The 24,955-nt window shown below is 43.6% G+C and overlaps 1 long non-coding RNA gene across 7 annotated transcripts in view; it reads right to left on the bottom strand.

Annotated features, from left to right (window-relative positions):
- LOC124976220 (uncharacterized) overlaps positions 1–24,955 on the bottom strand; it is a 79,929-nt gene that overhangs the window by 48,282 nt on the left and 6,692 nt on the right. For all 7 annotated transcript variants that reach the window (XR_007107022.1, XR_007107026.1, XR_007107021.1 and 4 more), the window contains exon 2: positions 5,051–5,160. This is a non-coding gene — a long non-coding RNA (uncharacterized LOC124976220). The remainder of the gene's footprint in view (positions 1–5,050; positions 5,161–24,955) is intronic.

The following is a 24,955-nucleotide window of genomic DNA, read 5'->3' as shown; positions in this document are numbered from 1 at the left end:
AGGAAAAAAAGTTCATTCTGGCTCACACTTTCAGACGTTCCGGCCCTGGTCAGCAAACTCCATAGCTCCAGGCCTATGGCAGAGGAAAACAGCTCGGGACATGGCAGCCAGGAAGCAAATAAAGTGTGCCACCCAATAGGGACAAATCTTAGACCCCGAAGGAACACCCCAGTGACCTACATCCTCCAGCCATACCCTCCTGCTTAGAGTTACCACCCAGTTAATCCATATCAGTGGATTAATCCACTGATTAGGTTATAGTTCTAATAATCTAATCACGTCACTTCTGAACATTCCTGCATTGTCTCACACATGAGTTTTGGGGGGGTTACTTCATACCTCAACCATAATAGGCCTCTTAACTTGTGATGTTCCTGCCTCAGCCTCCAGAATGTCTGGAATTTCAAGCATGTATCACTATGTCTGACTTTAAATCTCAACAAATTTAGAAGAAAATAAATGACATAAAGTATGTTCTCTTACCACAAAAGAACTAAAATAGGAATTAGTAACAGAAAGAGATCTGGAAAAATCCCCAAATATTTGAAAATTCCACAGCATATTTCTAAATAACTCATTGATCAAAGGAGAAATCATTTTAGATATTAAAATACATTCACTGAAAAGTAACACAAATATTACATATCAAACCTTGAGGATGCCACCAATGGAGTACTTAGGTAACATGGTTTGGAACTGAAATGTACCCGAGAGCCTGTGTATTGGAGGCTTGGTCCCCAGCCTGTGGTGCTTCTGAGACATTCTGGAAGCTTCAGGAGGGGAGGTCTAGTTGGAAGAAGTTAGGTCAAAGAGGGCAAGCCCTGGAGGACATACCCTTCCTGTCTCTCTCTACCTCCTGGCCACCACGAGGTAAGCAGCTTTGCTCCATGACACACTTCCCACCATGATGGTCTGCCTTGCCACAGGCCCAAAAAGCAATGGAGTCAACCAACCATGGACTGGAACCTCTGAAGCCATGAGCCAGAATTCACTTTTCCTCCTTTTGAGTTATTGTCTCAGGTACTTTGTCTGTGATGAAGAGCTAACTAATACAAAAAGAAATCTCACAATGTAAAATGCAGATGTTACAAAGGGCCCCCCCCCAAAAAAGAACTAAGTATTCATAGTAAAAAAGGAACAGCAATTAAATTAAAAAAAAAAAAAACCAAGAAAGAATAACAGATCAGACCAGAAATTATCAAACAAGAAAATAAATAAATAATACAAGAATCAACACCAGAACTTGGTTCTTTGAAACTACTAATGGAGTTGATAATCCTCTGGTAAAAATTATCTAGGGAGGAAAGGTCTGCAGAAGACAAAATAACAGGACAAAAGGGGGGCCGTACTACAGATCTCACGGACAACAGGAAGAAGATGGCCATTTTCCAACACATCAAGCAATCACACAGTCAAGCAATTGTTATCTGCAACCACTAAAGTCATCAGAAGGAAGGTTGCTGAGGAATTTCATAACGTGAAGGAAGCAAGCACTTGAGCCACTGCTCAATATTTAATATCTCTAAAAGCAGGAGGATCAGATATTGTTTTCTAACATTTTGTAATGGGTACATAAAACAATTATGTTGTGTAAAAAAAAACTAGGCATAAGGGCTGGGGAGATAGCTCAGCTGGTAGCTCAAGGCCATGAGTTCGATCCCCAGTACCGCAAAAAAAAAAAAAAAAAAAAAAAACTAGGCATAATACAATCAAATCTCCAAACATAATTTTCAGTTTACAGAAGAAACAGAGAGCAAGGGCTGGGGTTTTAGCTCTGTGGTGGAGCACTTGCCTAGCACATGTGAGGCACTGGGTTCCATCCTCAGCATCACATAAAAATAAATAAATAAGTAAAATAAAGGTACTGTGTCCATCTACAATGAAAATTTTTTTTAAAAAATTACACCATAAGAATAATAACCACCAAATCCAGAATGTGGAAAAATTCTACATGACTAATGACCCCTTCAACAAATAAATAATGTGGGGGAAGATGAAAGAGAGAAGTGTTAAAGATTAAAAGAGATTTAACATGAAAAGGAAAAAAAAAACTGTTAAAAAAAAGAGACTTAAGAGACACATCTACTAATGAAATGTGTGGACCTCATTTGGATCGTGATAAAAACAAGCCAACCATAACAAGGCATTTTTGAAGTTGTCAGGGAAAATTGGACATAGCTTGGTAGACTGGAGGGCATTACTGTTAATTCTGTTGAGTGTGATAATGATACTGCAGTTAGACTCACTTTAAGTCCTTAACTGGATATAATGTTTCTGACTTCCTTTAAAATACACCATCAAAAAAAGCACAACACCTCTACAGATAAAAGGGATCTGATTCATTGGACATTAAAGAAAACCTAAATAAACAGGAAGATATATCACATGTATGGATTGGAAGTCTAAACCATCGTGAGAGCCCACAGCAACGCAGCCCAGCCCAGATCCTACCAAGTGCTGTTGCTCGGTTCTGTGGGACTCGGTTCTGCTGAGCTGGACGCGCGCAGCCCCTCACGGGCGGCGGCGCGGGGACGACGCGGGGGCTGCCTGCACGGAAGGGCTCCCTGCGGGAAGCAGGCCTGCCAACGACGAGGAGCGGGGCAGAAGAACCGCACGAAGTCGGTCCTGCCACCGCGGGAAGAGCAGGCGACCAGGGACGAGAGCCGCCCGGGGCGCAGCGCCAGGCCTCAGGGCAGCGGTGGGGCTCCAGGGGCAGGTCCGCCCCAGCTCCTTCGGGGTGGCTGGGCCTTGCGGTGCACGGGCGGCGGACGGGAGGCAGCGAGCCAAGACTCAGGGGTGCCCTGAGTCCACGCGGGGGTCCGGCCGGAGTCCCTCGGCCGGGCTTCCCTGCCCATGGCCCCGACGCGCCTCGGTGGGCACACACGGCTTGAGGTGGCTCCCAGCGGCCATCGCCATGCAGTAGGTCAGGCCTGAGATCCAGAACACACGCAAGGAGGACGCGCGGCCCTCACCCAGCCCTCCTACAAAGGCTCTGAACGGAGGGTCACCGGGGAAATGCAGGTGCCCCACAGACACAGGAAAAGCATTTAAACTCGACAGAAGGAAACTCTGAGCCCAGATCACAAAATGCTGTTGCCGTATACAGGCCCACGCTACCACACTGGCCAGATCTAGACTGATATACCAACCGGCAGACAAAATGCAGGGCGAAGGCGGGAGCGTGAACTGGATACTCCCACCTGGAAAAGCTGTCAGGAGCTCCTGGCACAGAAGACAAGCACGCCCGACCTGACGGCCATGCCTTCCTGTGTGTGTGCCCTGGGTGCTGGGAGATTATGCTTAGCAAGCTGTTTCTGTACTCAAAACACCGAACCTCGCTACCAGTCGTAGATGGACAATGTCAGCACAGTCCAAGAACATTGTCACAAAGGGAACAAACTCACACTATATACAGAATGCACAAATTAATATTTCCTGTATGATTTCACATATATCAAATTCAGAGAAACTAAATTAAATCAGATTATTTGGAGCTAGATACTAGACATAAAATTTAAGATGTGATTGACATAAAAATCAAGATGGTACATATGCTTGGTAGGCAGGAAGTAGTGATCAAAAATGGAGCGTGGGGCCCCAAATGCTAGCAATGTACAATTGTTTGACCTAGGCATGTGACTACATGGACATTTGCTTCTTAAAAATGTTTTAGACTCTATATGTATGTTGTATCCAGATTTCTATATGTGTTACACTTGACAATAAAAGAAGTTTTAAAGAGCATTTTTAAAAAGAGAACTTTAATGGAGAAAAAAAACACCTGATATCTCAACAGATACAGGAGAAGCATCACTTAAAATTCAGACCTCAAAGATGATTTAAAAAACACTTAGTAAACCAAGTTTATTTTTACAAAACAAATGACCTGTACTCTTCCAAAAATGTCAGAGCTAAAGACAGAAACGGCGATTACAGGAGACTAAAGATTCATAAAAATTAAAGGCAATACAAGATGCTGGACAGAGAGACACCCAGAAAAACAACATTAAAGATGCCATTTGGACAACTGGCAAGATTTCATTAAAAGCCACACGTCAGACAACAGTGCTGTGTCAGTTAGTTTAATTGTGCTATGATTATAGGAGGGAATGGTCAGTGCCACGTTCTCAGGAAAGAGCGAGGAGGGGAGAGCAGCATGAGGACAGCTCCTCCCAGGGGCTCAGGTCAAGATCACCCACACAGAACCAAGGGGCAGGTGCTGGCTGTGATGCTGAGTGAAGGAGAGCCTGTGGGGGCTCCTTCTACATTCCTGAAACTTTTTCTGCATGAAATTATTTTTAAAATTTTAAATAAACTAGAAATATAAGTTAGAAATGTAAGCTTTTTTAAGCCAATAAAGGAAAGTAACTAAAAACATAAAATAAGAAAGGGAGAAATGTGTGGTGCAGTGGCTATGCCTGTCATCCCAGCAGCTCGGGAGGCTGAGGCAAGAGGATGGCAAATTCAAAGCCAGCCTCGGCAAAAGTGAGGTGCTAGGCAACTCGGTGAGACCCTGTCTCTAATAAAATACAAAATAAGGCTGGGGATGTGGCTCAGTGGTCAAAGGCCCCTGAGTTCAATCTCCCAACACCAAAAAAAAAAAAAAAAAAAGGAAAAGAGAGGAAGAAATAAAACTGCCATTTTTCACAAACAATGTCATTGATATATGTAGAAGACTGCAAGTAATCCACAGGATGTATAGTAAAATTAATAAAGAAATAAATTTAGCATTGAGATGACAAAATAAAAACATAAAATTAATTTCATTTCCACATATCAGCAACAACTAGAAAGTTTAAGAAATTGCACAATTATATTAGCATAAAAAATTCAACTACCTAGACATAAAACTAATAAGATACAGGTTTCCACAATAGAAAGTTCTGGATTACAGCTTCATAATAGCTGATAAGGTGAGAATACAGGCCTCAGGGGCACAGCCTGTATCGCACCTCATCCAAGCTGTAGCAGCAAGGTGGCCACCCAGTGTCACTATGACCCAAACACAGCAGAGGGCTGCAACTGTGCCCAGGCCTGTTGCTGTGCTTACCAGTTAAAGATTCCAGGTGTACCAGAGGGAGCAGGTTGTCCTGGCCTAGAAGGTCCAAGAAGTTTGGTATCCTCCTGCTGTCACGATCCTACTGTAATCTTCAAATCCATCTAGAGGAGAAAATGAGAAACTTTAAAAGCACTCTCATGCCAGTCAGTGATGCAACCTATAATCCCAGCGGCTCGGGAGGCTGAGGTAGGAGGCTCACAAGTTGGAGGCCAGTCTCAGCATCTTAGCAAGACCCCCAACTCAAAAGAAAAAACACAAAGGAGTGGGCGTGTGGCTAGGTGGTAGAGCACCCCTGGGTTTGAACCCCAGCACCAAAAACAAAAACAGAAAAGCACACTCCTGACTGCATTGACCAAGATGAGTCACCCTGAGCCATGGCCTCGTGGCCTGCTTCCTGCCATCACAGGCCTTCCCAGCCAGCGCCTCCAGGAACCCTGACTTTGAGAATCCATCTCAGGTGAAATGGAGCACTGCACAACCCAAAGGAAGGGTGGTAGGACCAGATCATACCCAAGAGCCGGACACCTTTCCTCAGGGCCATCTGTCTGGTGCAGGGTCACCTCCAATCAGCAGGGACACAAACTACTCCTCTACTACAGCTCTCAGAAGCAAGGGGAGGAAAAGGCTCACCCCAGTGACAAACGGCCGTGCAGCACTACTCACACCCACTGAAAACCGTCAGAGGAAAAAAAGCAAGAATCTGACAAGAAGCCCGCCCCACATCTCCTCTACCTAATGTCCTGGCATGGCTTCCCGAGTGCCATCTACTCCCGCCCACCACGCTCTGGCCTGGTGACACCCAGTCACACCCCTCCCTACCATGCTCAGGCTCCCCAGTTCACTCTGGCTGGAAATGAGCCAGCTGCCCTCCTTTCTCTTCCCTCAGAGCCTGCTCCTCCTGCATCCCTGACTGAGGCCAGCATCCGCTCCCCAAGGCAACACGGTGGCTGAGCTCACAGCTCTGCGCCAAGTGCACCTGGAATGGAATGAATCCACAGCCACTGCCTGCTAAGCGTGTGGCCAGAAGTCGAGCCACCTACCCTGTCTCTGCCTCCGTGTTCTCATCAGACCTCTTCCGGACGTGGAACACACGACTTCATACACATGAAGACCTGTGGTTCCAGCCAACCCTTACCACTGGCCACCATCCTTTATGTCCCCCATGCTTTGGTCTATCACAACTGGGGGTTCTTCTCGTTTTGGCTGTGAGGTCTTGCCTGGGGTGCAGCCTCTCTAGAAAGCCTGTCCTGCTCACCGTGCTCACCTCAAATGCTCCAGGTGGTGGCAACCTGGTCTGACCTGCTGCCATATTACAGTTCACTACTATACACAACAAACTCTTCTATGACAGAAGCTCCTGTGGGCAGGACTGTGACCAGTTACTGCCGGTTCCTTTGGGACTAGTACAATGCCTGACCCATAGTAGATGCTTATTAAACACTGCTATAGTTTGGATCTGGATTGTCCCACAAAGGCTCATGTGCTTAGGCTTGGTCCCTAAAGCAGTGATTTCAGACAAGGGAATTTGCAGAAGTGATTGGATCGTTAGGGCTCTGATCTTATCAATGGATTAATCCACTGAGCAATTAATAAACTGATCGACAATATTAGTGGAGGTGGTGGAAACTTCGGGAACTAGGGCCTCATTGGAGGAAGTAGGTCACTGGGGATGTACCCTAGAAGGGTATATCTTGTCCCAGGGCCTCTCCCACCATCACTCCCTGCTGCATTGGCTACCATGAGCTGAACAGCTTTCCTCCACCCTATCCTGCTCTGATGGTCTGCCTCATGTTAGGCCCAAAGTAATGGAGCCAAGATAACCATGGACCAAGACCTCTAAACCAAGAGCCAAAATCTATCTTTCCTTCTTTAAATTGATTTTTCAGGTATTCTGGTCACAGAAATGCAAACCTGGCTAACACAAACACATAATAACTTCACTTCAAACCCATGTGTTTCACCAAGAAAGCCCAGAGCCAATCACCTAATCTTTCCATCCACTCTATAAAGCACACGGGCTAATCCCAGGGCATAATGAACTCATAGCAGAGAGGCTGTTCTCCAGGAACCACCAAGGTCCAGGGAGCTACTTTTTTGGGCAGGTGTAATGAACTGGGGCAAGGCAGCACCTGTGGGTAGGGCACAATTCCCACGTCAACTCGATCCAGAGAAATTACCATCATCTTCACTGTCCAGATGAACAAACGAGTACCTAGAAAGGCTAAGCCACCTTCCCTCAGCCAGTCATCCAGTCTGTCCCCAGCAGAGTGAGCGATCCACCCACAAGTGACCAGCCTGTGCTCCCAAGCCTGGCAGGCCCCTTACCCTCCCTACTCTGGCTGAACAACTCAGTGGCATGTTGTGTAAACCACTGACACAACTGTCAAAAGAATCCTGAAGCATTAGTTAGAATTCTTCAGGAAAATTCAACAAAGATGAATCATTGAAATACAGCTGTCCAATTAGGTGTGGGTAAAACAAGCAGAAAATTTCGTAAACACAAGGATTTACATTCATGTTTCTAGCACAAATCTCACTCCCACAAGGCAGGAACCTACAGGCAGAGGCGAGGCCGTGGAGAAAGGTGGGCATCCAGGCCTACACAAGGCCTGGGCTCAGACACATCTGCGCAGGCATGTGCATCTTATCCATTTTAGAATATATGGGCATCTTTTTTAAAGAATACCCCATGTGACCATTTCTCTCCTCTCATCTCTTTCCTGGTGGAGAAGAAGGCATCAACTGAGAGGACAAGGCAGGTGGGGAGCTGCCTAGATCGAAATTCGATTACCAAGAAGACTCTGGCCATTTTGAAAGAGACCCTGGCTGGAAAAACATACCGCCAAGCCCTGCCTCCTCCTCCTCCTTCACCAGCCTTTCCACCTCTGACCCAGAAGAATAAAGACAGAGAAACAGACTGCCAAAGAGCTCCCCAAGGCTAGCTTTGGCAAGAGAACTGCCCCCAGAGTCACTTCTGGGAAGATGGGCAGCACCTGCCGCGGAGGCGTAACCGCCTCCCATCATTCCCTGCCCGGGAAAACCCCATCGCTGTGCCAGGAGCACTGCTGGGGCCCAAAGCAGGGGGTCCTTCCCTGCAGACAGGAAAACCAGCATCAATTTGGGCAGTAACTGATAAGAGTTTAAAATAGAAATGACACGCTGGTGCCTCGGTGCCTACTTTTTTCTGGAATAATAACCACATTTTTCTCAGATAATTCTGTTAAGCTAGTAATAAGAACTTATTAAAAATGCACACTGTAAAATAGTTACTTGGAGAATTTTAATAAAGAATTATACATTTGTAGAAAAAATATATGTGACATAATCAAAATATGTGGTTTCTCTGCAGGATCACTGCCTCAGATGAACACATCCCCTGGAGTGGCAGCCAAGCCCAAGGAGCACAGTGCTGGGCACAACATTCACAGGCATGCTCCCAAGGGCCCAGCAGGAGCACGCAGCCCCTAGCACAGGCAAGCGCAGAGCACCTGCAGACCCTGCATGGAGAGACTCAGAACAGGACAGGTACAAAACAGCAGTGCGGTGCTCCAGGCTCACAGGCATTCTGGGCCGGAAGAGACTCCAAGCAGTACACTCAAACTCCTCATGCAGAAGAGCCCAAGGCCCACCATGCTTGTGGGTCAACAACTACCTTGCTGTTTTAAGGTAACAGAAAATACCCAGGAAATACCCAGGAACTCTGCAAGAAACTCTGCTTAATTAGGAACGAAAGACTTTGGCAATCAGTCCCTCAAAAGAGTAGCTATTATTGCAGAATATTAGAAATTCGACAACACTAGCTACATAAAAGAAGGAAATAACATCTATAAACAATAAAATACTGGATAATAATTAACCCTTATTGGTTATTTCCTAAGCCAGGAACTGTGCTAAGGGCATTTTATGTAGCAGCGCTTTGTTAAATCTTGACATCAACCATAATTTTAAAAATATTTTTAGTTGTAGATGGACACAATGCCTTTATTTTATTTAGTATTAAGTGGTGCTGAGGATGGAACCCAGTGCCTCACATGTGCCAGGTAAGCTCTCTACCACTGAGCCACAGCCACAGCCGCCAACATCAACTATATTATCCCCATGTTACTATTAAGGAATCCTTAGAGAGGTTAAGAAAACTGCAAAAGGTCCTAGAAAATTGGGGTCAGAATGTGAACTCACACTCAGACCACAGACACTGCACACGCTACACTGTCAGAGTAGACACACTGCCCTGCCTGTAGTTCTTCAAATGCACCCAACCCTCTCAGTGGTCCTGTCCCTGTTCTTCCCTTGGCCTGAGACGCTCACTTCTTTCACCCCAGTTTGAGAATCCTTCTCCCAAAGAGCCCTTCCGAGGCCCCAAGAGGCCAGTCTCCCCCTACTGCCTTCCAGGGGCCATGGGCTCTTCCTTCCCACGCTGGCCGCAGAAGCATTGGCACAGGGTTCTGTTGTGGCATCACATCTGTCCCCAATACTCTGGGAGCCCCCAAAGCTCCCAAGCCCCAGTGAAGTGTCTGACTGGGACTGAGTTCTCAACAAAAAGAAGTTAAATGAAAAGCTGATGCCACCAAAAGAAATGTATGAGAACAAACCTAAAAAAGTGAATGTTAGATATAGACCATGAAATAAGCAGTAGGAAGAACCCTAAGAACATGAGTGGACAGGTAAAGGAAGAGGACCGAAGTCCCAAAGCAGTGGGAACGACTGTGTTCCAGCCTGGCAGCGCCCCCGCAGCTACGCAGGACGAGCTAGTCAGAAGGACACTGAAAGAATGACAGCGCCGGGGGAGGCTGGTGGCTGGCAAGGAAGAGAGTCCTCCAGGTGGTAAAAGGGGGACGAGACTGAAGTGGCCTGCACAAGAAGGAAACCAGAAAAAAATGAATGGAAGCAACAGTTTCGGGCAGCGCAGGACATGATCCCTCAGAGAAAGGATACGAACCCTACTGGGTACACAGGGAGCCCTAGGACTGCAGCACTGAACACATAAGGCCAGTTTCTACCAAGGGAAACCAAAGACTGAGGAGGGCCAGGAGGTCAGGACTTGGAGGGGAAGGTGCAGCACGGCAACCATGAGCAGAGAGGTCCCAAAGAGACTCAGCTGCAGACAGAGGGGCAGGGCTGGACCAGTCCCCAGGAGCGCTTTCTCCAGCACTGCCCTGGGAGCGCTTGTGAACAGTCTCAGTGACGCCAAGTAACCTCCAAATTAACTGTGCCTACTGACGAAATCCACGACTGCACTGACGCCACTTAGACAGCGAAATCTAGCAACCAACCACAGGGACTTCTTGAAGTCTCCCAACCAATGGAATTTTACCAAGCATGTCAAGAAGTCAGAGAATATGACCAAAGCCAGGAAAAGTGAAGGGAAAAAACGTTTCCTAGAAACTTTTGGTGAAATTAATAGAAAATTCTCCCTACAGAGCAATTAAAAATATGTCCTATATATTCCAAAAAATATGATTTTGAGGACAAAAATGCAAATAAGACTTAATTAAATATACATCTGAGTGATGAAAAACAATAAATTAAAAGATAAACTGAAAGAAATCAACGGAAGATTACACAGCTGATAAAAAACCAGAGACTCAAGGCACAGCACAGAAGCCACCCACAGTGAAGCAAGACAGGAAACAAGACAGAAGAAAACGAAGGAAGCACCAGCCACCTGCAGACAGGGTCGGGGAGGGTGCGGGACCTTAGGAGAAAAGAAAAGAGATGGGAGCGCAGGAGAGGCGTGGCCGGCTTGTAAGACTCTGACAGGAACTGTAAGCACAGGGAGCCCAGAACTCCAGGATCCCGCGCAGACATGCACAATGGAGTCCCTCACCAGGGCCACCAGTCACTGGCTGCAAACAAGGGACAGAGAGGTCTCTTTTTTTTTTAATTGTAAACAAATGGAATACATATTGTTTCTGTTGTACGTGGAGTAACAGCATACCACTTGCATAATCATACATTTACATAGGGTAATGGTGTTTGATTCATTCTGTTATTTTTTCCTTCCCCCCACCCCTCCCACCCCTCTTTTCCCTCTATACAGTACCTCCTTCCTCCATTCTTGTCCCACTCCCACCCCCCATTATGTGTCATCATCCACTTATCAGTGAGATCATTCGCCCTTTGGATTTTTGAGATTGGCTTATCTCACTTAGCATGATATTCTCCAATTTCATCCATTTGCCTGCAAGTGCCATAATTTTATTATTCTTTATAGCTGAGTAATATTCCATTGTATATATATACCACAGTTTCTTTATCCATTCATCAATTGAAGGACATCTAGGTTGGTTCCACAGTCTGGCTATTGTGAATTGAGCAGCTATGAACATTGATGTGGCTGTATCTCTGTAGTATGCTCATTTTAAGTCCTTTGGGCATAGGCCAAGGAGTGGGATAGCTGGGTCAAATGGTGGGTCAATTCCAAGTTTTCTAAAGAATCTCCACACTGCTTTCCAAAGTGGCTGCACTAATTTGCAACCCCACCAGCAATGTATGAGTGTACCTTTTTCCCCACGTCCTCTCCAACACGTATTGTTGCTTGTATTCTTGATAATCGCCATTCTAATTGGGGTGAGATGGAATCTTAGTGTAGTTTTGATTTGCATTTCTCTTATTACTAAAGATGGTGAACGTTTTTTCATATGTTTGTTGATTGCTTGTAGATCTTCTTCTGTGAAGCATCTGTTCATATCCTTAGCCCATTTGTTGATTGGGTTATTTGTATTCTTGGTGTAGAGATTTTTGAGTTCTTTATATATTCTGGAAATTAGTGCTCTATCTGAAGTATGAGTGGCAAAGATATTCTCCCACTCTGTAGGTTCTCTCTTTGCATTGCTGATAGTTTCCTTTGCTGAGAGAAAGCTATTTAGTTTGAATCTATCCCAGTTATTGATTCTTACTTTTATTTCTTGTGCTATGGGAGTCCTGTTAAGGAAATCTGATCCTAAGCCAACAAGTTGAAGATTTGGATCTACTTTTTCTTCTATAAGATGCAGGGTCTCTGGTCTGATTTCAAGGTCCTTGATCCATTGTGAGTTGAGTTTTGTGCAGGATGAGAGATAGGGGTTTAGTTTCATTCTGTTGCAAATAGATTTCCAGTTTTCCCAGCGCCATTTGTTGAACAGGCTATCTTTTCTCCATTGCATATTTTTGGCCCCTTTGTCTAGTATGAGAAAATTGTATTTATTTGGGTTTGTGTCCGTGTCCTCTATTCTGTACCATTGGTCTACCTGTCTATTTTGGTGCCAATACCATGCCGTTTTTGTTACTATTGCTTTGTAGTATGGTTGAAGTTCTGGTATTTCGATACCCCGTTTCACTCTTCCTGCTAAGGATTGCTTTAGCTATTCTGGGTTTTTTATTCTTCCGAGAGGTCTCTTTTAATCGTCTATTTTACATTTAATTGACGAATTGTAATTGTATGTAGAAAAACCTTAAGTGAAGTTCAAGAAAAAAAAGATGCATTACATAAAAAATTCAGAAACAAAGAAAAAATAATAGCCAACTTATCAAAAAGCATGCAGTGAAGAAAAAAGTAGAAAAGTGTCTTTACAGCACTGAAAGAAAAGACCTGGACCAGAATTCTTTTTGTTGTTGTTGTTGTTCTTTTGTTTTGTTTGTTTGTTTGTTTTTTGGTAGTTGTAGATGGACAGCATGCCTTTATTTTATTTGTTTACATGGTTCTGAGGATAGAACCCAGTGCCTCACAGGTACTAGGCAAGCACTCTGCCACTGAGCTACAGTCCCAGCCCCTTGACCAGAATTCTTTACCTGGAGAAAAACCTTTCAAATTTTAAAGGGAAATGCAGACTTTTTAAAATAAGCAGAAGTGAGCTGGGGTGGAGGTACACACCTGTAATCCCAGGGGCTTGGGAGGCTGAGGCAGGAGGACTGCAAGTTCAAAGCCAGCCTCAGCAACTTAGCAAGGCCCTAAGCAACAGCAAGGCCCTGTCTCTAAATAAAATATAAAAAATGGGCTGGGGATGTGGCTCAGAGGTAGAATAAGTGCCCCTGGGTTCAATCCCCAGTACCAAATAATAATAATAATAAAATAAAATAAGCAAAAGCTGTAAGAACTCAATGCCATACACTTAAGAGAAACGTTAAGGAAATCGCAGATGGAAAGCTGAGGCTACTCGAGCAGAGGACGAGGAGTAGGAACAGCAGGCGTGTGGGTAATAGAGCAACAGTTCTCCTAGTTCTTTACGATCTCCTCAAAAGATGACTAATAAAGCAAAAATAATGTGGGGTTTACAGGCACAGGTAGAAGTAAAACAGCAGTGACAAAGGAAGACAAAAGAGACGGCAAGGACAAAGTCAAATTGTCTTCTCGCCCAACAGCATGCTGAAGATCCCAGCAGGATCACAGGGCGCAGTGAGAACAGTAAGCAGGACACAAACACACAGGTGGAAAACACCTGGATGCTAGCAACACACTGCTGGGCATTAGAACTTTTAAATACCATTCATGAGGGCGTCAAAAATATGAAGCTCTTAGGGATAAATTTAACAAAATATGCACAAATCCTATAATCAAAGAATGTTAAAAGGAATTTTGTTTCTTTTTCCTGTGGTGCTGGGGATTGAACCCAGGACCTTGTGCTTGTGAGGCAAACACTGTACCAACTGAGCTATATCCCCAGCCCTAAAAGGAATTTTTAAATGAAATTAAGCTACTGTCTTGGATCAGAAGACTCAATATTGTTACAATGTAAACTCTTCCCAAATTTATTTACAAATCCAATTTTATCCCAATCAATAGCCCAGCAATGGCACATGCCTATAATCCCAGTGGCTAGGGAGGCTGAGGCAGGATGATTGCAAGCTCAAGGCCAGCCTCAGCAACTTAGAAAGGCCTTAAGCAACTTAGCTAGACCCTTTCTCAAAATAAAAAATAAAAGGGCTGGGGATGTGGCTCAGTGGTAAAGTGCCTCTCGGTTCAATCCCCACTACCAAAAATAAATAATAAAAGCCCAGCAATTAGTTTGGTAGAAATCAACAAGCTAATTCTAAATGTATATGAAAATCCAAAGGACATGAAATAAACAAAATGATTTTGAAAAAGAAGAACCAAGTGGAATGACTTGTGAAAGACGTTCAGCATGACACTGTGATAAGGATTTAAGGATAAACGTAGATAAATATGGAAGACAAGAGAAAAATTCACAAAAGGATGCACAGATCTAAGGTCAATTCATTTTTTACAAAGGTGCCAAGGTAATTCAGTAGAGAAAGGACACTCTTTTCAGCCAACAGTATTAGAACAGTTGAATACATGTAGGAGGCGGAATGAACTTAATCCTTAGGTAACATAATGGACTCAAGTCCTTCAATGACAAAAATTCAAAAAATAAAACTAGAGGAAAACATTGTGTTCTTGGGTAAGGCAAAGATTTCTTAGAGAGGTATATAAATCATGTGCCATAACTAAATACTGGTGAATTAAACGATCAAAATGAAGAACTTTTGTTCTTCAAAATAAGAAAGTGGAAAATTGAGCCATAGACCAGGAAGAAAATATTTGCAAAACATATAAATATTTGTATCTAGGTATAGAAAAATCTCTGAAAGGCTTGATTCCAAAAATAGGTATAAGACTTGAACAGACATCATAACAAGCAATGTATATAAATGACAGGTAAGCACAGGAAAAAGATGTACAATATCATTATCAGTGAAGGAAATATCAATTAAAAACTACACTGAAGGTCAGGAAGGCTATTTTCTTAATTGACCATGTCAAATATGTAAGCAGAGACACTGGGCAACTGGGTCTCTCACACTCTGCAAGTGGAAATGCAAAGCAGTGTGGCCACTAAAATGGTTTGGCAGTTCCTTAGAGATTAAATACACACTGGCCACATGGTCCACTCCTGTGTTGGCCCGAGAGAAATGAAAGCGCATTCACACAAAGACTTGTACATTCATTACAATTTTATTTTTAGTAGCCCAAAACCAGAAATAAACAAGATATCCATCAAGTCCTACATGAATAAACAAGCTGGACATCCATACGACGGATGCTTCTCACAGTTGCTAATATGCAACATGCAGATGCAGCTCAGAGACATTATGCCAGGGGAAGAGGACTTGATCCTGCGATGATACTGCGTAGCGCTACTAACAGGAAGCTGCAGAGAAGAAGAAACCACAGCAGCACTTAGCTGAGCCACACTGGCTGGCATCAGGGCAGGGGAACGGTGTGCCCATCGGTGAGCATGAGAAGACTTCTGAGAATGCTGGACAATGTTTCATTTCCTGTAATGTAGTTGCAATCACAAACTCTATTTTTCTAAGATTCATTTTAACAAATCAAATTTTGGTGAATTTTATTGTGTGTGAACTATACATCAATCAAAGTGACTTTGAAAATAATAGGAAAACGTAACATCTGCCCATTCTTTTCTTTCCAAGTCAGGTATGACAGTAGCTACAGTGATCTCTTGGCAAGGTGCTTGCACTGATGTGATGGCGGAAACACTCTTCAGAGGACTGAACTCCTGTGCTCTGGCTCCATTTTATGAAGCGACCTTGTGGTCTTTGAGATCCCCAATTAAGATCCAAAGAATGCATAGCAGTTGTAAGGCCACAGGGAGCTGCACAGCCTTCAGGGACACCTTCGCTTCTTCATAAAGGTGTGGAAGAATGTACATGAAAATCCCCAGGCTATTCATGCTGGCCAGTAAGATCCTATCTGCCTGAGTGGCACTGGAAAAGCAGTCAACTTCTTACTCTACATTCTGTCCAGAAGAAAGCTACTGACCTATCATTCTGGATATCTCAGCCTCCTAGCAAATAATTATCTCACTGTAAGAAATAATAAATGGCCATTCTGCTCTCTAGGCTCATTTTTCCACTCCCCACGGTCACTACCCTAACCCAGTATAATGTCCCAGAGATGCATGGGATTTGGATGACAAGGCCTAGTTACTGAGACTTCCAACAATATGAAAGTGGAATGGAACTCCTCTCTGCCCACCTACCCCTCCACCAAAAAAGTCTTTAATATTTTTAAATGGAGGGGATGGGAGTATAGCTCAGTTGGTAGAGTGCTTGCCTAGCATGCACAAGGCCCTGAGTTCAATTCCCAGGACCACCAAAAAAAAAAAAAATATATATATATATATATCAAAGAGAAGGCAGTCAGTAGAAGCTGACCCCTCATGACCAGCATTTAAGACCACATGGGGATGAAAGATACAGAAAACGAACTGAAATGAAGGCCCAATATAAAGCAGCTGTCCATCTAGGTGGTGGAGACACCCCTGAGAACATGGAAACCAGAGGCCTGCACAGCCTAGGCATAGAGTCCAAATCTACACTGCCCCAAAGTACAAGAGCCCTAGCCTACCAAGACAATCGCTGTCCAACTCATGAGAAAGTCCCAGGCTTCCCAGCAGGAGAAAACTAGAAAGTGTTCCAAAGAAACTCTTGCACAGCCCAGACACATGGAACTTCACAGGATCACCCTGAAGGCGATACACATCTCGCACCACACCACACATGGCTGCAAACCATCACAAGCAAGAGTTCATACTTCAAGATTAGAAGTATCAGAAAAATGTGAAAGAGATTATCAAAAAATATGCTTGAAATAAAATTTTTTAAACTGACCTCATAATCAAAAAGGAAAATGGGGAAGGGGGAAGACACATCCAAAAAGATCAAGTAGAAATGGAAAATAAAGACAATGTGATTAATATTTCAGTAAATGGCAGATGCGGCAGCACAGACACAGTTCAAGAGAACGTCAATGAGTGGAAGGCTGATCTGCCAAAGCTCCAGATTGCTGCACGGAGAAGTAAAGGGTGGGGACCAGGGGACAGCGAAGACACGTGGAGAATGTCGGGCGAAGGCGACTCCAGTCCCTGCTCTCACAGAGATACTGGACTCAGGAGGGGCCACTAAGACAGGACCGCTGATCATTTCTCAGAACTGAAAAATACCATGAATCTCCATTTTAGGTACAAATGCTAAACTGAATATTTAATAACACATCCATATCCAGGCGCACTGCAGAACACCAAAGAATAACAAAAACAGAAAGATGAAGAGGCTTAATTCCCATTTCTCACTGAAAAGTATTAGAGAAACAACTGTATACTTAGTAGGCATGAGAGGCCTTGCATCAGAGCCGGTTCTGACGTACAGCTGTGCACGTATTAGGTCTGTAACCCCTCTCGCCTAACTCAGCTTCTTCAGCTTAAAGGCAGCCTGACAATGTCTGGTTCAGATGTCTGCTGACGTACAGGCTCAACGACACGAGATAAACAGACGGATGACAGACACACACAACATCTGACACAAACAAGTCCTCTATTATTGAGTCATTGAGTACATTACTTTACTGATATTGTTTACGTTTCTATCTCCAGTGTTCAGGACAACCATAATCACTAGAAAATTTGGGGAAGGAGGATTGGAGGAATTCTAGAAAGAAGAACTTCAGAGAGGGGAAGGCTCTCCATTAAACCCTGCCCGAGTCATGATTTCATCCCTCAACCATGCAATGTGCGTGGCAAAATCAGTGCGGCACAGCTAAGGCTAAAGAAATGAACTGGGATTTGGGGCACTGCCCTCTACAGGAGAGAGAAGTTAACATATCCATCACCTCAGCTGATCTCACCTCACCTCACCTAATAACCTTTTTAAACCAATACTCTTTGGAAGTACATGCAGAATCCAGAGATTCTACAACATATAACATTCACAATATCCAGGTTACAGTTCAAAATTACTCAGTACACAAAGAAAGGAGGAAAACATCAACTAAGTGAAAAGGCAAAAATCAGAACCGACTGATGCTCAAATGCTGGAATTATAGACAAGGATTTTAAAGCAAGTACTATAATAATGTTTATAAAAGTAAAGGAAAATGTGCCAGTAATGAATGAAAAGATGAGATTTCTCAACAAAGAAGTGTTATTTGTAAAAAGGCACCAAATAAAATTCTAGAATTGAAATAATATATGAAATATTAAAATTCACTGAATGAACTTGAAGAACAGAGATGACAAAAAAAATGACCAAAAATTTCCCAAATTTGGTGAAAGACATAAATGCCCAAAATATGGAATCTTAGTAAATTCCAAGAAGACAAATACACAGAAAACTTCACTTAGACACATCATACTCAAATTACCAATCACATACATGGAGTAATAATCTGAATGATTTCTGACTCCTCACCAGAAAGAGTAGAAGCAGAAGACAGTGAAAACCATTTCATTAGAGGAATGAAAGAAAAACCTGTCAACACAGAACATTATATCAGTGAATTAGCCTTCAGGAATGGAGATGAAATAAGCTGGACTTTCTCTTCTCTGAGGCTGCTGGACACTCATGGACTGAATCCTGGTAATCAAAGGCTCAAGAAGACTGCTTTCTACAGAAATGGACATTTGTTAAGTCTGCTGTGTGCCAGACGTTATATGGCACAGTCCACATGTTTGAAGGACCTCCAAGTCTAGCTGTGAGATAGAAACTGTCTAGTTAGGTTAGTGTCATCATACAGAGGTAAGAACCATGAGCCGGCAACTCTCAAAGCTAGTTCTTGGTGTATTTGGAAGCCAGCTGCGTGGTTTGTGTAGAGGTTGCAGTGTTCACAGTGAGCACATTTCATGAGTGGCGAGAGGATGGTGTCAGATACTAAAACCAACGACAGCAGTACAAAACTGTTAGACACAAAAGTAAATTTTCCAAGTCCACACTTCCATAAAACTTTAGTAAATTTTCTCAAGCAATTTAATGCACAAATCAATAACAACAAATGTGTTAATTTTTTTCAGACCAGAAAAACATACTTAACTGTCATGAAGAAATGATGCATGTCAATTTGGACAGTTCAATTTTAACATATATTCACAGGGATATTACCATGCATCCTAGTCTTACACCAAAGACAATTTAGTAATAAACTATTTTTAAGTAATACCAGCACAATTTTTTCAAAAAAGTTTCACCTAATGGCCACACCCTACTTTTTTGCAAAAAAATTTGGCACAAAATCTGTGACAATTATGTGATGAAATACAGTAAAAGCAAATTTCCTTTGATGCCAGCATGTCCCACACTTTTCCTTGAGACTGGTAACCTTCCTTTGAATTCAGTCTCTTGTTCAGAATCACTGCAGGCAACTGTGTCTACCTGGAACTTAATAATGTTTTTTTAATTTCTGTTTTATGGTATTTTGGGTTGTTTCATTTAAAGCAATGAATAGAAGTTTCCCCAAATGGTTTTAAATGAAATAAATTATTTTATATAAAGAAAAATATATGTAATATACTGACAAGGTAAAAATTATAAAATTGACACACAAATGACTGATTTATGAAAAACCCTGGATTGGTGCAAATCAAGAAAAATCTTTTAATAGTAAATTCATGTTCATATGCAAATACCTTTTATTGTAAGTAGTGAAAATCAATTTTTTTTCATATAAGTAAACATATTCCCTTGTGTGGATCAATATCCTGGACCCTTTCAAAATCTGAAGATCCTACTTGAGTTCAAATTAAATTATCATTACTTACTTATGAATGGTATATGAGTTTGTTTTAACTACTCCTTAAAACTACCAGATTTACTAAAATGTACAAGCAAGATAAGGACTTTCTTTCCTCACAGTAAATGAAAATAGCCAACATTAGCTTCACTGTCAATTGCAACTACTGTGATTAATAACTTCTTTTCCATGATGTTTTATTAATTTATTTATTTTTGGTTCAGTCTTCAAAGACAAACTAAATGGATCAACAGCCTATGAACTACGCAATAATCATGCAGGTTTCTCAGCCTCAGCACTACTGACCTCCTTTGATGTGGGGGCATCCCACACACTGTAGAATGTTCAGCAGGAGCTCTGGCTTCTACCCACCACCTGCCAGAAGCTCCCTCCCTGAGTGTGACAATCAAAATTACCTCCAGACATAGGTGTCACTGGGGTAGGAGGTATGGCAAAATCACCTGATGAGAAGCCCCTGGAAGAGGAAGCGTCCTGAGCTGGTCACCTACCTGCTGACCAGGGAGCGTCCAGCTGGGGGAAGGACTCTGACCTCAGCTCGCACCTCCTCTCCTCTCCATCACCACAGCACAGGACCTCAGGGCTATACCCACACGCTCAGTCACCTCTCAGACAAAAGCCTGGGTGCTGGCTATTCCCGTAGCCTGGAACTCTCCTGAAATGTCCTCTCTCGTCACTTTCCCCTCAGTAAAAATCTTTGCTTGTACATCATTCTCTCAGGGAGGTCTTCCACCTTATTTTGAAACTGCAAGTCCTCCATCTATACGCTGCTTACCCAGATCTACTTTTCAGTTTTTCCAGAGAAGTCATCACCTTCTAAAGCAATACAAAACAAACAAACCAAAAAAACCCAAAAACAAAAACAACTTTACTTACTATGTTTCCTGTTTATCACCTGTGCCCACTCCCCACTTCCTCACCCCTAGAGCAGGAATCTGGATCAACTCATTGCTACGCCTGACACCGCAGGCACTCAATAAAAGTTGCTGAGTGCAGGAAGGAATGGTAAAAACCTGCCGAGCTAGTTTGCTGTGTCCCCTGACAATGGAAGTAGCACATAAAATGAATCCTACTCTCTAAAGGGTTTTCTAGAATTTACATTTCTGGGCACTGCTAAGATGACATGCTATCTGGCAGCTGCTGTCAGGAACAAGGGGTCTAGGGCTACATGGAGGTATCACGAGCAGTCCACTGTTCCAGGACCCAAAAACTAGGCCACCCGTGAACACCAGGAGTCTCAAGGTTCATATCAGGAATGAAATATGAAATAGCACATAAATCATTCCTTGTTCAAATTGTTTTCATTGTATTTTTTACATTTGGTGAGAGGGGAGTAACCAACTCCATTCATGAAAGTTCAACATAATGCAGAGAAGCAAAGTTTTCTGAAGAAAATCATTTTTAATAATAACTCCATGCTTTCTTGGTCCAATTTAAAGAATAAAAAACCAATACTGATCATGCTTTGCTTTCATTTGCATCAATGCCATAATAAACTGCCACATATTAGGTTCACTGGCAAGTTTCCATGGGACATCACTGATTAAGATTAAAATTAGCAAAGGACAGTTGTAGTAGGACCTAGAAAAAGTATGAGTGTGATATGCAGGCCTGTGACCCTTCCGGCATCCCCTGTCTCCTGGGCTGCAGACACACAGGCTGCCCAGTATCCCTAAACTGTGCCCAACATTCCTATAGTCCAGTGCCACTGGCCTCCACCAGGAAGTCCAAGTCTAAAACTTCAATAGCTGACATCTAACCCAAACAAGGTGATTCTGAGCTCATGTAACCAAAATTAGGATCAGTCCCACCTTCAGTAGGTCCTGCCCTGTTTGTGAAGAATAACAGACCCTGATGCCAGGTGAATATGTTTTTAAAAAATAAAAAAAAAAAAATGAACAAAAGTCCTTCTCTAATTAAAATCCACCAGAAAAACATATCTGGGAATCCTATGATGCAGAAAAAGGATTTGCCCTCCTCTGTGATAACCAGTCACTCAAGGGTTATCTACCAAAATTAATGAATACTGTCAGTATCTTCATCATTTAAAACAATCTGGGGCATAACATAAATCAGACAAGAAGGCTGTAGAGAAACACTCTTTGAACCCTTGAGTTTTTGCCTGCTTTTTACAAGACATCAATCTGTCTAAGGGTAAGTACAAATTAATATTCTAAATCTAATGTTAGGCGAACGTGTTTCACAGGCTCAAAGCACAGTAGACATAATCTAATAAAAAGAGAAAGAAAAGAAACATTATAGATTATTTTGCAACAAGAAAAGAATCAAAAGATAAGCCTGAGAGCAGATGGCCTGTCAGTAGCAAACTACCCCGCCATGGTTAACTTCGACAGTAAACCACAATCCAATGGAGCGTGGGGGATCTAGAGGCAAATGGATGGGGTCCCCAGATTCTAAAAGCTCCCAGGGAATAAAAGTCATCTCATGCACAACAACCCACAATGCCAGGATGGCAAGAACCATGGGAAACTGCCCGCAGGAGACTGGCAAGAGGGCAGAGAGATGGAGACATCTCTACGAAGGAAGCAGGAACCCAGGTGGGCCCTGAAGGCTGAGAGAGAATCTCCCACATGGGAAGAGAAAGAGGATCTGGGGAAGGGAAAAGAACACTCCAGACAAAGGCATGAGCACTGCAGAAGCAAGTCTGCCACCTTCAAGGGGCACAGAGACACTGGAGACTTCAAAGAACGCCACCACACCCTGAATAAACAGCCAAACTGAAATAGTTTTAAGTGAAAAGGTGAGAAAAAATAAACACAATGTAACATGCCCAGTGAGATACCTTTTCTGTTCCAGACATGAACAGGGATGGAGCTGGCGGCAGAACATGAGGGCACATCCATCCTGGCAAGCATTTTCATCAAGAATCCCTTCTCCAGGCACTCCCAGGATTTATGATTCTCCATTCAACATGTCATCCTGGCACCATAACTCTGGGTGAGATATGACACCCTGGGTCAGACCAATCATCCATATGACCCAATATTCCGTCTCTGACACAGTGCGAGGGGAACTCTGGACAGAGAACACATGACGGACGTGGTCCACTATGTCAGGTCCAACTCAAACTGTAGGAAGACTGGTTATTGGTAGCCAAGAAGCTGGTAAGCACTATTTGCAAAATTTGTATTTTTTTTAAAAAGAATGTACTAATTAGAACATTTAGTAAATAATTAATTTTTAGGGGGTCTCATTAGCCATCTTTAAAGAACAACTCTTTGAAAGGCTTTAGATGATTTGGGGGGAACTTAAAACCATTCCCGTGTTATTTAAAGTGGTTTTGTCCTTCTAACAGGCTTACAGGTACTAATGCAAATTCCTAATTTGGGACCTTTATGAACTAAACTAGACAAAACTAACTCATCTAAAAGACAAAGAATGCTCTTGACTCTTTACTGTCTTTTCTTGGGGAACTGACCCCCCAAGACTGCAGGTCCTTGTTGACTTAACTAAATTTCAACAGCAAGTCACATAGCAAACTTCCTCTATATAAATGTCATTCTCAAACAAGACCCACGCTGATTTATCAGCTCTCATATGAGCAGATCCGTCCAGCACATAATGTTTTATATTGCAAATCTTTGAGGGCTACTGATGGTTATTACTAGCACGAGGCAATGGGCTGGCTGAAAGACCAACTTAATTCATGAGCAGCCGTCCTCTCTACACCATGCATACATGGAAATTCCTCTTTGATTTGTGGCTTTAATCAGGGCTTCCAAAACCCATCGTTATTTATGACTCTGACTTTTACACTGGCGGTCAACGGGAAGCATTTACTCAGGTTACCTGCTAGGCAAGAACTCTGCATCTTCAAGCAGTTCATGTGCTTCACTTTGACATTACGTGCCCGATATTCCTGCCAACCCACCCAGTTAGGGGACAGAGAAAGAGAAGGTGAGTGCAGTAGTGCACACCGTACTGATGAACAGAATGATACCACTTTAAAATGCTGCTAGAGGGTGACCTGAGACAGGGCGCCATTTCAGAAACAGAGAATGGGTACCTGACCCAATCTGGAGGGAGTAGAGGTGTTGCCTCAGTTTCCCACAAGATCAGTCTTGGCACTGAGTCTTCCCTTACCAGCAGGGACAGCCACCAACCCCATTCCTGGCCCTCTTACCCATCTCCCTTATTGGATCCCACCCCGACTGGACCCCAGGAACACCCTGGGCTTTCCATCCCTGGCTTGCTTCTCCACCAGCCCACCCTTTCTCTAAATTCAGCTCTAGTCACTCCCCTGGTTAAAATTCCCCAGCGATTTCCCATGATTCTTGAATATAAGGCAAGGCCTTCAGTTCTGGGGTACCTCAGGGGTGCACACTTCCCTATCACATGCAAGACCCTGGGTTTGACCCTGGCACTAAGAAAATATTTTAAAAATCAGACACTTCACTTTGAGATGGACTTAAGGGCCACGAGTGGTATGGCCCCACAGACTCCTCCCTCCTTCCGGGTCTGTCACTGACTGCGCTCTAGACACACAGGCCTTCTAGCTCATCCCTGACAGGGAAGAATGACACCTGGACACTTTCTCCAGCTCTTCATGTGAAAATCTCCATCTTCACTCGAATCTCAACTCAAGAGCACCTCTCAGAGCTCTCAGAAGCCTTAGCACGCAAAGCAAGCAGTGCCCACATCCCTACACTCAGCAAGTCTCTGGCTTCAATTCCAACCCTGCCACTCACTAGCTGGGTAACTTGGGGCAAGTTACTTAGCCTTTCTGTGCCCCTTCTGAGCCTGCTCAGCAGTAAAATGATGTTAAAAATATCTGCCTCATGGGGATTTTATACTCAAGTTAAAATGCTAAAAGCGCAGAACACAGTTTGCCATATCATTAGTCCTAAAGAAAAAACAGCTTTTGTAGCACAACCAGGGTTGCCTCACTCAGACTTAAGTTCCACCAGAACATCCGCCTCCTGGTTAGGTCTAACCCCGCTAGCTGGTGGAGCAGTCTTCACAGACAGTCACCAGTCCTATCTTCCAGTCTCCCCCTATTCCTTCTCTCCCATACACCCCTTACCTCCAAGGCTCCCACCTGCTCACCAGGCCTCATCCAGGCAGAGCAGGCTGTCTCAAAGGCCCACTGCCTTCCTCCGCCTGGCCCGACGCCCAGTCAACCCCCAACTCCACTCTCAGCACACCCAGGACCCCTGTCTTGCTCTTGCCTCACTCTTCTGTCTCTGTCTGTACTGCCTTACCTGTCTGTCACAGGAGCCCAGCCAAGGCTCCCTGTTCATGCCTCTGTCCTTAGCACTTCCTGTGGCCTGACACTTTGGAGAAGTGGGAGGAACGCTGGTTTCATGGCTGAATGACTATCAGATGTGGACGCCAACCATGTACCCTCACCTCTT

Source organism: Sciurus carolinensis, chromosome 2 (assembly GCF_902686445.1).
Source record: "Sciurus carolinensis chromosome 2, mSciCar1.2, whole genome shotgun sequence".
Lineage (NCBI taxonomy): Eukaryota > Metazoa > Chordata > Mammalia > Rodentia > Sciuridae > Sciurus > Sciurus carolinensis.
This window is presented reverse-complemented; position numbering and strand designations above follow the sequence as displayed.